This window comes from Dendrobates tinctorius, unplaced genomic scaffold, assembly GCF_039654945.1.
Source record: "Dendrobates tinctorius isolate UK_male_01 unplaced genomic scaffold, ASM3965494v1 ptg000237l, whole genome shotgun sequence".
In the NCBI taxonomy this organism is placed as follows: Eukaryota; Metazoa; Chordata; class Amphibia; order Anura; family Dendrobatidae; genus Dendrobates; species Dendrobates tinctorius.
Genome location: NW_027361904.1, coordinates 1,255,497 through 1,267,563, shown reverse-complemented (window position 1 = coordinate 1,267,563; position 12,067 = coordinate 1,255,497). Strand labels below are relative to the sequence as shown.

General features: G+C 54.6%; 1 long non-coding RNA gene across 1 annotated transcript; it reads right to left on the bottom strand.

Annotated features, from left to right (window-relative positions):
• Window positions 1-694: 694 nt before the first annotated feature.
• On the bottom strand, window positions 695-1,254 carry LOC141060497 (uncharacterized). The gene is made up of 3 exons (XR_012222710.1): window positions 1,198-1,254; window positions 1,035-1,106; window positions 695-949 (listed from the first exon to the last, which is right to left on the bottom strand). It is a non-coding gene; the product is annotated as an uncharacterized lncRNA (long non-coding RNA).
• Between the last annotated feature and the right edge of the window lie 10,813 nt (window positions 1,255-12,067).

The window sequence follows — 12,067 nt, the reverse complement described above, 5'->3', positions numbered from 1 at the left end:
GTACACCCGGATGAAGTCCAGACAAAAGACCTGTGCCGCTTACTCAGCAGTCTGATCTCGGGTCAGAGTCACCACAGCAACTTTAGTAAAATGATCAGTCATCACCATGCAGTGTTCGTATCTGAGGTGAGCTGGGCCCACAGTCAAGCAGTCGATCATTAACACCTCTAGGGGAGCAGAAGTCACGATGGTCTGGGTGGGAGCTCTCTGTTCCGGAGGCTTAGCTAGTTCATGGCTCCTGCTTCGCCGACAAGCCCCGTCTACTGCAGTCTTCATAATATAATAAATTTTTGGCACTCAACTTGTTGCAAAGTGAAGATTTTATTTGCAGTCTCAATAATTAGACGTTTCGGCTTCTACAAACAAGCCTTCATCAGTTAGCTGCAAATCAGATACAAGTGTACAATACAAGTCAGAGGCTACATAGTGTATAGTCATTTAAGATAACATACAGCGGATAACACAACAAATATACAATAGTGCACTAGTGATAGGTGGGACGGGTTGAGGTATAAGGGAATAAAGGGAAAATGGAAAAAAGGGGGGGGAAAAAAAGGAGGTATATAACCTACCCAGACTGTTCTCTTGGAAAGATTTGCAATGTATCTGAAGTGACAGAAAAAAATATATGTATGTATATATAATGATTGCGCCAAATTAATTAGAAGAGATGAAGTGAATCAATCATAGATCTGTCACTACTCACTCAGTATCAGGACACCACTGTAATAATGGTGTAAATAGTCTGATCCGTGTTAGTGATAAATCTTGTGTTTATCTTAAATAATAAAAAGAAAAAAGGGAGGGTTTTAACTGTAATAGAAAGCTAACATATAACTGCACCAGACTATTGTGATAAGTGCAAATGAAGTATTATAGATACCAACCGGTAAGGATTTGTAACTGGATTGACCGGTAATAATGCCGTAAGGAATCCTATATGAGGGGTCTGTAGGTCATGAGAAGGATGAAGAAATTTCACTCAATGTACTCGAAAATTAAATAGTCAACATGCCCCCAATGAATCTACTCACTTAGTGTCAGGCTAGGAGTCGCCTGTGAGTTCATGCTCCATAGAATAACCTTTACCACGCTGTGTGATGTGGCTGTTAAACAGAGATGCATGGTACATGAGGGGTTAAGTACCGCTTCAAAGTACTCCTATGTTTAGAGGTGCTAGGCTAAAGGTGGGCTTACCGTTGGTGGGTGGCGGCGTAGTATGCCTCGGAGAACGCGGTATCCACCGCTTGTAACCCGGGTGCCCATGGCTTGTAATGTGGACTTTAAATAGACGGTGGGCGGGACCCCCCTGGACTGACTGGACCGCGTCAGGATTCTGCTCTGCAGGTTCCAGTAGTTCTCACATGGACACTTCACCCATATGCGATTTTCATACTCATGGTCCTGTGACAACGAGCTTCTCTCCCTGCTTCTCTCAGTTTTTCACTGACCATTCAGAGCATTAGGGAGAACAGCTCATGGGTACATGACTAAGTGTGCAAATCACATGTGTACTTTGGGGGGGGGGGGGCGAACCGAATTCTTGCATCGGGTGCCAGAAAGCCTAGATACACTCTGATTACGCAAGTGGCTCCACTCCGTGCACATTAAACACACAGCTCCACTCCACACACAATACCCACGCGGCTCCACTCCGCACATATTACCCACGCGGCTCCGCTCCGCACACATTATCCACATAGCTCCGCTCCGCACACATTACACACGCGGCTCCGCTCCGCGCACATTACTCACGCGGCTCCGCTCTGCACACATTACACACGGGTGTTGTGAGCTCATTTTTGGGTTTGCCTCTGGCTTCTGGTGAGGGTTATGGAGCTGGCTGTGCTGACAGAGGAGTAGTGGACTATCTGGACTCCCTCTGTTGGTGAATGGAGGTAATGAAGCTGATCTAAATGGCAGAGACCGGCCACCTGAGGAGGATGACTGCGATTGGACATCAGGAGTTTCTGATTGGATTTAAGGCAGCGACTCCCTAGTTTCTTGCTGGTGATTTCTCCTGACTGTGGCTCCTGGTTTCCAGTTTGGTTCCTGCCTTCCTAAAGCTAAGTTTTCTCTGCTATTGTTCATATGAGTTTTTGTCTGGTTTACTTAGATTTTGTGTTCAGCCAGCCCTGGCTGGGACTGGGCTGAATCCCCATTTTGTCTCTGATCAGTTGATCTCTTTTGCTCTGTCTTCAGAATATACCTGAGTGCTGATATAGTGATTTGAAGTCTAGCGACTTCAGGGCCTTTTTCTATCAGACGTGTTGGACATTCTTTTTGGAAGGGTTTTTTGCATGATTGCAGACAGCAGCTTTTCTTTCCTGTCCTTTCTAGTTAGCGAGGGCCCCATCGTTTGCTCAGCCTATCTTTCTACCTGTGTCTGTGTTTTCATCTTGTTTCACTGACAATACATGTTGGAGGATGTCTATTACTTTGGGGTCTGCTCTGGAGCAGTTTAGATTTTCCCTTTATTTCTTAAGGCTTATTTAGTTCTCCGGCCGTGACGAAGCGTCTAGGACCACCGTAGGCATGCTCCACGGCTACTGCGAGTTGTTGTGGATAGGATCAGGGGTCTGCAATCCGCTAGTTACCAACCTCTCCGGTTTTCTGGGCTTAGCTTGCTTTTTGTTTTTTCCTACTCGGTGACTCATTCATAACACAAGGGGCTCCGCACCGCACACATTACACATACGGCTCCGCTCCGCACATATTACACACGCGGCTCCGCTCGGCGCACATTACACACGCGGCTCCGCTCTGCGCACGTTACACACGCGGCTCCGCTCCGCACACATTACACACACGGCTCCCCTCCGCACACATTACACACACGGCTCCCCTCCGCACACATTACACCCGCGGCTCTGCTCCGCACACATTACACCCGCGGCTCTGCTCCGCACACATTACACCCGCGGCTCCGCTCCGCACACATTACACACGTGGCTCCGCTCCGCGGACATTGCATCCTCGGCTCCGCTCCGCGCACATTACGCACGCAGCTCCGCACACATTACGCACGCGGCTCCGCTCCGCGCACATTATACACGCGGCTCCACGCACATTACAAACGCGGCTCCGCTCCGCACACATTACCCACGCGGCTCCGCTCCGCACGCACGCGGCTCCCCTCCGCGCACATTACGCATGCGGCTCTGCTCCGCGCACATTACGCACGCAACTCCGCTCCGCGCACATTATGCACGCGGCTCTGCTCCGCGCACATTACACACGCAGCTCTGCTCCGCACACATTACGCACGCGGCTCCGCACACATTACGCACGCGGCTCCGCTCCGCACACATTACGCACGCGGCTCCGCTCCGCACACATTACGCACGCGGCTCCGCTCCGCACACATTACGCACGTGGCACCGCTCCACACACATTACGCACGCGGCTCCGCTCCACACACATTACACATGCTGCTCCGCTCCGCGCACATTACACACATGGCTCCGCTCCGCACACATTACACACGCGGCTCCGCCCCTCGCACATTACACACGCGGCTCCACCCCTCGCACATTACACACTCGGCTCCGCTCCGCACACATTACACCCGCGGCTCCGCTCCGCGCACATTACGCACGCGGCTCCACTCCGCGCACATTACGCACGTGGCTCCGCTCCGCACACATTACGCACGCGGCTCCGCTCCGCACACATTACGCACGCGGCTCCGCTCCGCACACATTACGCACGTGGCACCGCTCCGCACACATTACGCACGCGGCTCCGCTCCACACACATTACACACGCGGCTCCGCTCCGCACACATTACGCACATGGCTCCGCTCCGCACACATTACACACGCGGCTCCGCTCCGCACACATTACGCACGCGGCTCCGCACACATTACGCACGCGGCTCCACTCCGCACACATTACGCACGCGGCTCCGCGCACATTACACACGCGGCTCCGCTCCGCGCACATTACACAGGCGGCTCCGCTCCGCACACATTACGCACGCGGCTCTGCTCCGCACACACTACACACGCGGCTCCACTCCGCACATATTACCCACGCGGCTCCGCTCCGCACACATTATCCACACAGCTCCGCTCCGCACACATGGCTCCGCTCCGCACACATTACACACGGCTCCGCTCCGCACACATTACACACGGCTCCGCTCCACGCATATTACACACGCGGCTCCGCTCCGCACACATTACACACGGGGCTCCACACGACACACATTACACACGGGTGTTGTGAGCTCATTTTCGGGTTTGCCTCTGGCTTCTGGTGACGGTTATGGAGCTGGCTGTGCTGACAGAGGAGTAGTGGACTATCTGGACTCCCTCTGTTGGTGAAGGGAGGTAATGAAGCTGATCTAAATGGCAGAGACCGGCCACCTGAGGAGGAGGACTGCGATTGGACATGAGTTTCTGATTGGATTTAAGGCAGCCGACTCCCTAGTTTCTTGCTGGTTATTTCTCCTGACTGTGGCTCCTGGTTTCCAGTTTGGTTCCTGCCTTCCTAAAGCTAAGTTTTCTCTGCTATTGTTCATATGAGTTTTTGTCTGGTTTACTTAAATTTTCTGTTCAGCCAGCCCTGGCTGGGACTGGGCTGAATCCCCATTTTGTCTCTGATCAGTTGATCTCTTTTGCTCTGTCTTCAGAATATACCTGAGTGCTGATATAGTGATTTGAAGTCTAGCTACTTCAGGGCCTTTTTCTATCAGACGTGTTGGACATTCTTTTTGGCAGGGTTTTTTGCATGATTGCAGACAGCAGCTTTTCTTTCCTGTCCTTTCTAGTTAGCGAGGGCCCCATCGTTCGCTCAGCTTATCTTTCTACCTGTGTCTGTGTTTTCATCTTGTTTCACTGACAATACATGTTGGGGGATGTCTATTACTTTGGGGTCTGCTCTGGAGCAGTTTAGATTTTCCCTTTCTTTCTTTAGGCTTATTTAGTTCTCCGGCCGTGACGAAGCGTCTAGGACCACCGTAGGCATGCTCCACGGCTACTGCGAGTTGTTGTGGATAGGATCAGGGTTCTGCAATCCGCTAGTTACCAATCTCTACGGTTTTCTGGGGTTAGCTTGCTTTTTGTTTTTTCCTACTCGGTGACTCATTCATAACACACGGGGCTCCGCACCGCACACATTACACACGCGGCTCCGCTCTGCGCACGTTACACACGCGGCTCTGCTCCGCACACATTACACACGTGGCTATGCTCCGCACACATTACACCCGCGGCTCCGCTCCGCAAACATTACACCCGCGGCTCCGCTCACATTACACCCGCGGCTCTGCTCCGCACACATTACACCCGCGGCTCCGCTCTGCACATTACACACGCGGCTCCACGCACATTACACACGCGGCTCCGCTCCGCACACATTACCCACGCGGCTCCGCTCCGCACGCACGCGGCTCTGCTCCACGCACATTACACACGTGGTTCTGCTCCGCACACATTACACCCGCGGCTCCGCTCCGCACACATTACACCCGCGGCTCCGCTCCGCACACATTACACACGCGGCTCCGCTCCGCACAGATTACGCACGCGGCTCCGCTCCGCTCACATTACCCACGCGGCTCCGCTCCGCGAACATTACACACGCGGCTCCGCTCCGCGCACATTACACAGGCGGCTCCGCTCCGCACACATTACGCACGCGGCTCAGCTCCGCACACACTACACACGCGGCTCCGCTCCGCACACATTATCCACACAGCTCCGCTCCGCACACATTACACACGCGGCTCCGCTCCGCACACATTACACACATGGCTCCGCTCCACGCATATTACACATGTGGCTCCGCTCCGCACACATTACACACGGGGCTCCGCACCACACACATTACACACAGGTGTTGTGAGCTCATTTTCGGGTTTGCCTCTGGCTTCTGGTGAGGGTTATGGAGCTGGCTGTGCTGACAGAGGAGTAGTGGACTATCTGGACTCCCTCTGTTGGTGAAGGGAGGTAATGAAGCTGATCTAAATGGCAGAGACCGGCCACATGAGGAGGAGGACTGCGATTGGACATCAGGAGTTTCTGATTGGATTTAAGGCAGCCGACTCCCTAGTTTCTTGCTGGTTATTTCTCCTGACTGTGGCTCCTGGTTTCCAGTTTGGTTCCTGCCTTCCTAAAGCTAAGTTTTCTCTGCTATTGTTCATATGAGTTTTTGTCTGGTTTACTTAGATTTTGTGTTCAGCCAGCCCTGGCTGGGACTGGGCTGAATCCCCATTTTGTCTCTGATCAGTTGATCTCTTTTGCTCTGTCTTCAGAATATACCTGAGTGCTGATATAGTGATTTGAAGTCTAGCGACTTCAGGGCCTTTTTCTATCAGACGTCTTGGACATTTTTTTTGGCAGGGTTTTTTGCATGATTGCAGACAGCAGCTTTTCTTTCCTGTCCTTTCTAGTTAGCGAGGGCCCCATCGTTTGCTCAGACTATCTTTCTACCTGTGTCTGTGTTTTCATCTTGTTTCACTGACAATACATGTTGGGGGATGTCTATTACTTTGGGGTCTGCTCTGGAGCAGTTTAGATTTTCCCTTTCTTTCTTTAGGCTTATTTAGTTCTCCGGCCGTGACGAAGCGTCTAGGACCACCGTAGGCATGCTCCACGGCTACTGCGAGTTGTTGTGGATAGGATCAGGGGTCTGCAATCCGCTAGTTACCAACCTCTCCGGTTTTCTGGGCTTAGCTTGCTTTTTGTTTTTTCCTACTCGGTGACTCATTCATAACACACGGGGCTCCGCACCGCACACATTACACACACGGCTCCGCTCCGCACATATTACACACGCGGCTCCGCTCCGCACACATTACACACGAGACTCCGCACACATTACACACACGGCTCCGCTCCGCACACATTACACACGCGGCTCTGCTCCGCACACATTACACCCGCGGCTTCGATCCGCAAACATTACACCCGCGGCTCCGCTTCGCACACATTACACCCGCGGCTCTGCTCCGCACATATTACACCCGCGGCTCCGCTCCGCACATTACACACGCGGCTCCAAGCACATTACACACGTGGCTCCGCTCTGCACACATTACCCACGCGGCTCCGCTCCGCACGCACGCGGCTCTGCTCCGCGCACATTACACACGCGGCTCCGCTCCGCACACATTACACCCGCGGCTCCGCTCCGCACACATTACACACGCAGCTCCGCTTCGCGCACATTACGCACGCGGCTCTGCTCCGCACACATTACCCACGCGGCTCCGCGCACATTACGCACGCATGCGGCTCTGCTCCACGCACATTACACACGCGGCTCCGCTCCGCACACATTACGCACGTGGCTCCGCTCCACACACATTACACACGCGGCTCCGCTCCGCACACATTACGCACGCGGCTTCGCTCCGCACACATTACGCACGTTGATCCGCACACATTACACACATGGCTCCGCTCCGCACACATTACACACGCGGCTCCGCTCCGTGCACATTACACACGCGGCTCCGCTCCGCGCACATTACGCACGCGGCTCCGCTCCGCACACATTACGCATGCGGCTCCACTCCGCCCACATTACGCACGCGGCTCCGCGCACATTACACAGGCGGCTCCGCTCTGCACACATTACGCACGCGGCTCCGCTCCGCACACACTACACACGCGGCTCCACTCCGCACATATTACCCACGCGGCTCCGCTCCGCACACATTATCCACACAGCTCCGCTCCGCACACATTACACACGCGGCTCCGCTCCGCACACATTACACACACGGCTCCGCTCCATGCATATTACACACGCGGCTCCGCTCCGCACACATTACACACGGGGCTCCGCACCACACACATTACACACGGGTGTTGTGAGCTCATTTTCGGGTTTGCCTCTGGCTTCTGGTGAGGGTTATGGAGCTGGCTGTGCTGACAGAGTAGTGGACTATCTGGACTCCCTCTGTTGGTGAAGGGAGGTAATGAAGCTGATCTAAATGGCAGAGACCGGCCACCTGAGGAGGATGACTGCGATTGGACATCAGGAGTTTCTGATTGGATTTAAGGCAGCCGACTCCCTAGTTTCTTGCTGGTTATTTCTCCTGACTGTGGCTCCTGGTTTCCAGTTTGGTTCCTGCCTTCCTAAAGCTAAGTTTTCTCTGCTATTGTTCATATGAGTTTTTGTCTGGTTTACTTAGATTTTGTGTTCAGCCAGCCCTGGCTGGGACTGGGCTGAATCCCCATTTTGTCTCTGATCAGTTGATCTCTTTTGCTCTGTCTTCAGCATATACCTGATGTGATGTACAATGTCGGCAAGATATGTTTTCTGTTGCAATGTGCTAACAAATCCTCCATCCTAGGACATTGTAAACTGTCAGTAATAGGAATTCCTTCCCCCAGGTTTTATCAACCCTGCCACTTCCTCTGGAAGAGCAGGAATGTTAATTAGCTAGACCATCTTCCTCACACCATTTGGCTTCTCTCAGCTGAAAGAGAAAAAAAGTGCGGGAACTAAACTCTTTGTTTGAAACCAGGAGTTTGAATAAAACAATAAGGGATTGTCCCGCGAAAACCATACCCAGCAGAAATATAAAAATCATATTTCTGCGATCCGAGCAGACCCAGCTTCGCTGTGGTGCCTGTTGCAAAACTCTCGGATGTCCAGAACCTGAGATATGATTTGCGCCCAAATGGACGGTCATATCGCATAGATGTTTGATGTTTTCTTGATGGGCTCATTACGCTGGGAAACATGATACCACTGATGAGTCCATACCAGCTTCTCCCATAAAGTTATAGCTAATCTAAGTTTTGTAGCCAAAACATAACTTGGATAAGAGAGGTGGGATCAACCCAGAATGCACCTCTGTGATGTCACATAGGAAAGTCTATAAGGCATTTCCTGGGCAAACCAGCTCAGAACAGCTCAAGTCGTCGTGCTAGAAAGATCCAGATGAGCGGAGAAGTGCAGCTCCGCCTCCACCCACCATAGCCGCATGGTCTGCCTAAGGAACAATATGGAACTGTGAGTGTAATCTCTTTGTTTTCTCCACTTTTATTTTATACCTGTACTGTACATATTTTATGTCTCAATTTTATAGCAACTTTTATCTGTAATCACTGTCCTCTTTCGGAAAATAAATTAAATAATTATTTAGATCTGTCTCCATGCTCTAAGACTCGAACTATACGCCTTTGATAGATAATCGCTACTAATTCAAAGGGTTTGCCACGGACCCTCTTAATTTAACACTGTGAATTAAGTAACCGTGACTGGTGGCAGCGCGTTGTGCACGGCTATTACGGCTTGCTGGCAGTCTAGAAGGGTCTTATATTGCTGAGTAAGGGGCTTCAGCCACAGCATTGATAATTCCCTTACTGCAGAAGCCTAATTGCCGGTTCACAACAGGCAGCCCGTCCGGCGACTAATTATCCTAGGTGCAGTTCCCTGACTGACCTGAGGGTAAGGGGGGCGCCGGAGAGCTGCGAGTTCCAAAGTGGAACTGAGAAAGTGGGATATACATAAATCCCCGCAGTACTTGGAAGATTGATAGCAGTGGTGGGGCATCCAAATTAAACTCCCCCTGCGGCAAATTGTAGAGCGAGATTAGCTTGCTGGATATTTTTGGTCACATGGTGCCAGTGTTGGGATAACTAAGATAAGCCCCACTGCGCCTGTGATAGCCGTGTGCCGGCATTGTGTCACGCCCCTCCATCCGCTGATACACCCGTGTCAGTGGTGGGACTGTGACATAGTGGTGACACAGGGTCCGCTGTCCGTCGCGTTTTGGTGGCAGCGGGACTCCCGTTAGTGTCGCCCGTAAGTGGACGAACGGCGGTGGGCTGTTCGTCACACCTGAGTGCTGATATAGTGATTTGAAGTCTAGCGACTTCAGGGCCTTTTTCTATCAGACGTGTTGGACATTCTTTTTGGAAGGGTTTTTTTGCATGATTGCAGACAGCAGCTTTTCTTTCCTGTCCTTTCTAGCGCACACATTACACACACGGCTCCGCTCCGCGCACATTACACACGCGGATCTGCTCTGCGCACGTTACACACGTGGCTCCGCACACATTACACACGAGACTCCGCACACATTACACATGCAGCTCCGCACCGCATACATTACACACGCGGCTCCGCCCTGCACACGTTACACACGCGGCTCCGCTCCGCGCACGTTACACACGCGGCTCCGCTCCGCGCACATTACACACGCGGCTCCGCACACATTACACACGCGGCTCCGCTCCGCACACATTACACACGCGGCTCTGCTCTGCGCATGTTACACACGCGGCTCCGTTCCGCACACATTACACACGCGGCTCTGCTCTGCGCATGTTACACACGCGGCTCCGCTCCGCACACATTACACACGAGACTCCGCACACATTACACACGCGGCTCCGCACCGCACACATTACACACACGGCTCCGCTCCGCACACATTACACACACGGCTCCGCTCCGCACACATTACACATGCGGCTCCGCTCCGCACACATTACACACGCGGCTCCGCTCTGCGCACGTTACACACGCGGCTCCGCTCCGCGCACGTTACACCCGCGGCTCCGCTCCGCGCACGTTACACCCGCGGCTCCGCTCCACGCACATTACACCCGCGGCTCCGCTCCGGGCACATTACACCCGCGGCTCCGCTCCGCGCACATTACACCCGCGGCTCCGCTCCGCGCACATTACACATGCGGCTCTGCTCCGTGCACATTACACACGCGGCTCCGCTCCGCACACATTACACACGCGGCTCCGCTCCGCGCACGTTACACACGCGGCTCCGCTCCGCGCACGTTACACCCGCGGCTCCGCTCCGCGCACATTACACCCGCGGCTCCGCTCCACGCACATTACACCCGCGGCTCCGCTCCGGGCACATTACACCCGCGGCTCCGCTCCGCGCACATTACACCCGCGGCTCCGCTCCGCGCACATTACACATGCGGCTCCGCTCCGCGCACATTACACACGCGGCTCCGCTCCGCACACATTACACACGCGGCTCCGCTCCTCACACATTACACACGCGGCTCCGCACACATTACACACGCGGCTCCGCTCCGCGCACATTACACACGCGGCTCCGCTCCGCACACATTACACACGCGGCTCCGCTCCGCGCACATTACACACGCGGCTCCGCTCCGCGCACATTACACACGCGGCTCCGCGCACATTACACACGCGGCTCCGCTCCGCGCACATTACACACGCGGCTCCGCTCCGCGCACATTACACACGCGGCTCCGCTCCGCGCACATTACACACGCGGCTCCGCTCCGCGCACATTACACACGCGGCTCCGCACACATTACACACGCGGCTCCGCTCCGCACACATTACACACGCGGCTCCGCACACATTACACACGCGGCTCCGCTCCGCGCACATTACACACGCGGCTCCGCTCCGCACACATTACACACGCGGCTCCGCTCCGCGCACATTACACACGCGGCTCCGCTCCGCGCACATTACACACGCGGCTCCGCTCCGCGCACATTACACACGCGGCTCCGCTCCGCGCACATTACACACGCGGCTCCGCTCCGCGCACATTACACACGCGGCTCCGCTCCGCGCACATTACACACGCGGCTCCGCACACATTACACACGCGGCTCCGCTCCGCGCACATTACACACGCGGCTCCGCTCCGCGCACATTACACACGCGGCTCCGCTCCGCGCACATTACACACGCGGCTCCGCTCCGCGCACATTACACACGCGGCTCCGCTCCGCGCACATTACACACGGGGCTCCGCTCCGCGCACATTACACACGCGGCTCCGCTCCGCGCACATTACACACGCGGCTCCGCTCCGCGCACATTACACACGCGGCTCCGCTCCGCGCACATTACACACGCGGCTCCGCTCCGCGCACATTACACACGCGGCTCCGCTCCGCGCACATTACACACGCGGCTCCGCACACATTACACACGGGGCTCCGCTCCGCACACATTACACACGCGGCTCCGCTCCGCGCACATTACACACGCGGCGCCGCTCCGCACACATTACACACGCGGCTCCGCTCCGCACACATTACACACGCGGCTCCGCACACATTACACACGCGGCTCCGCTCCG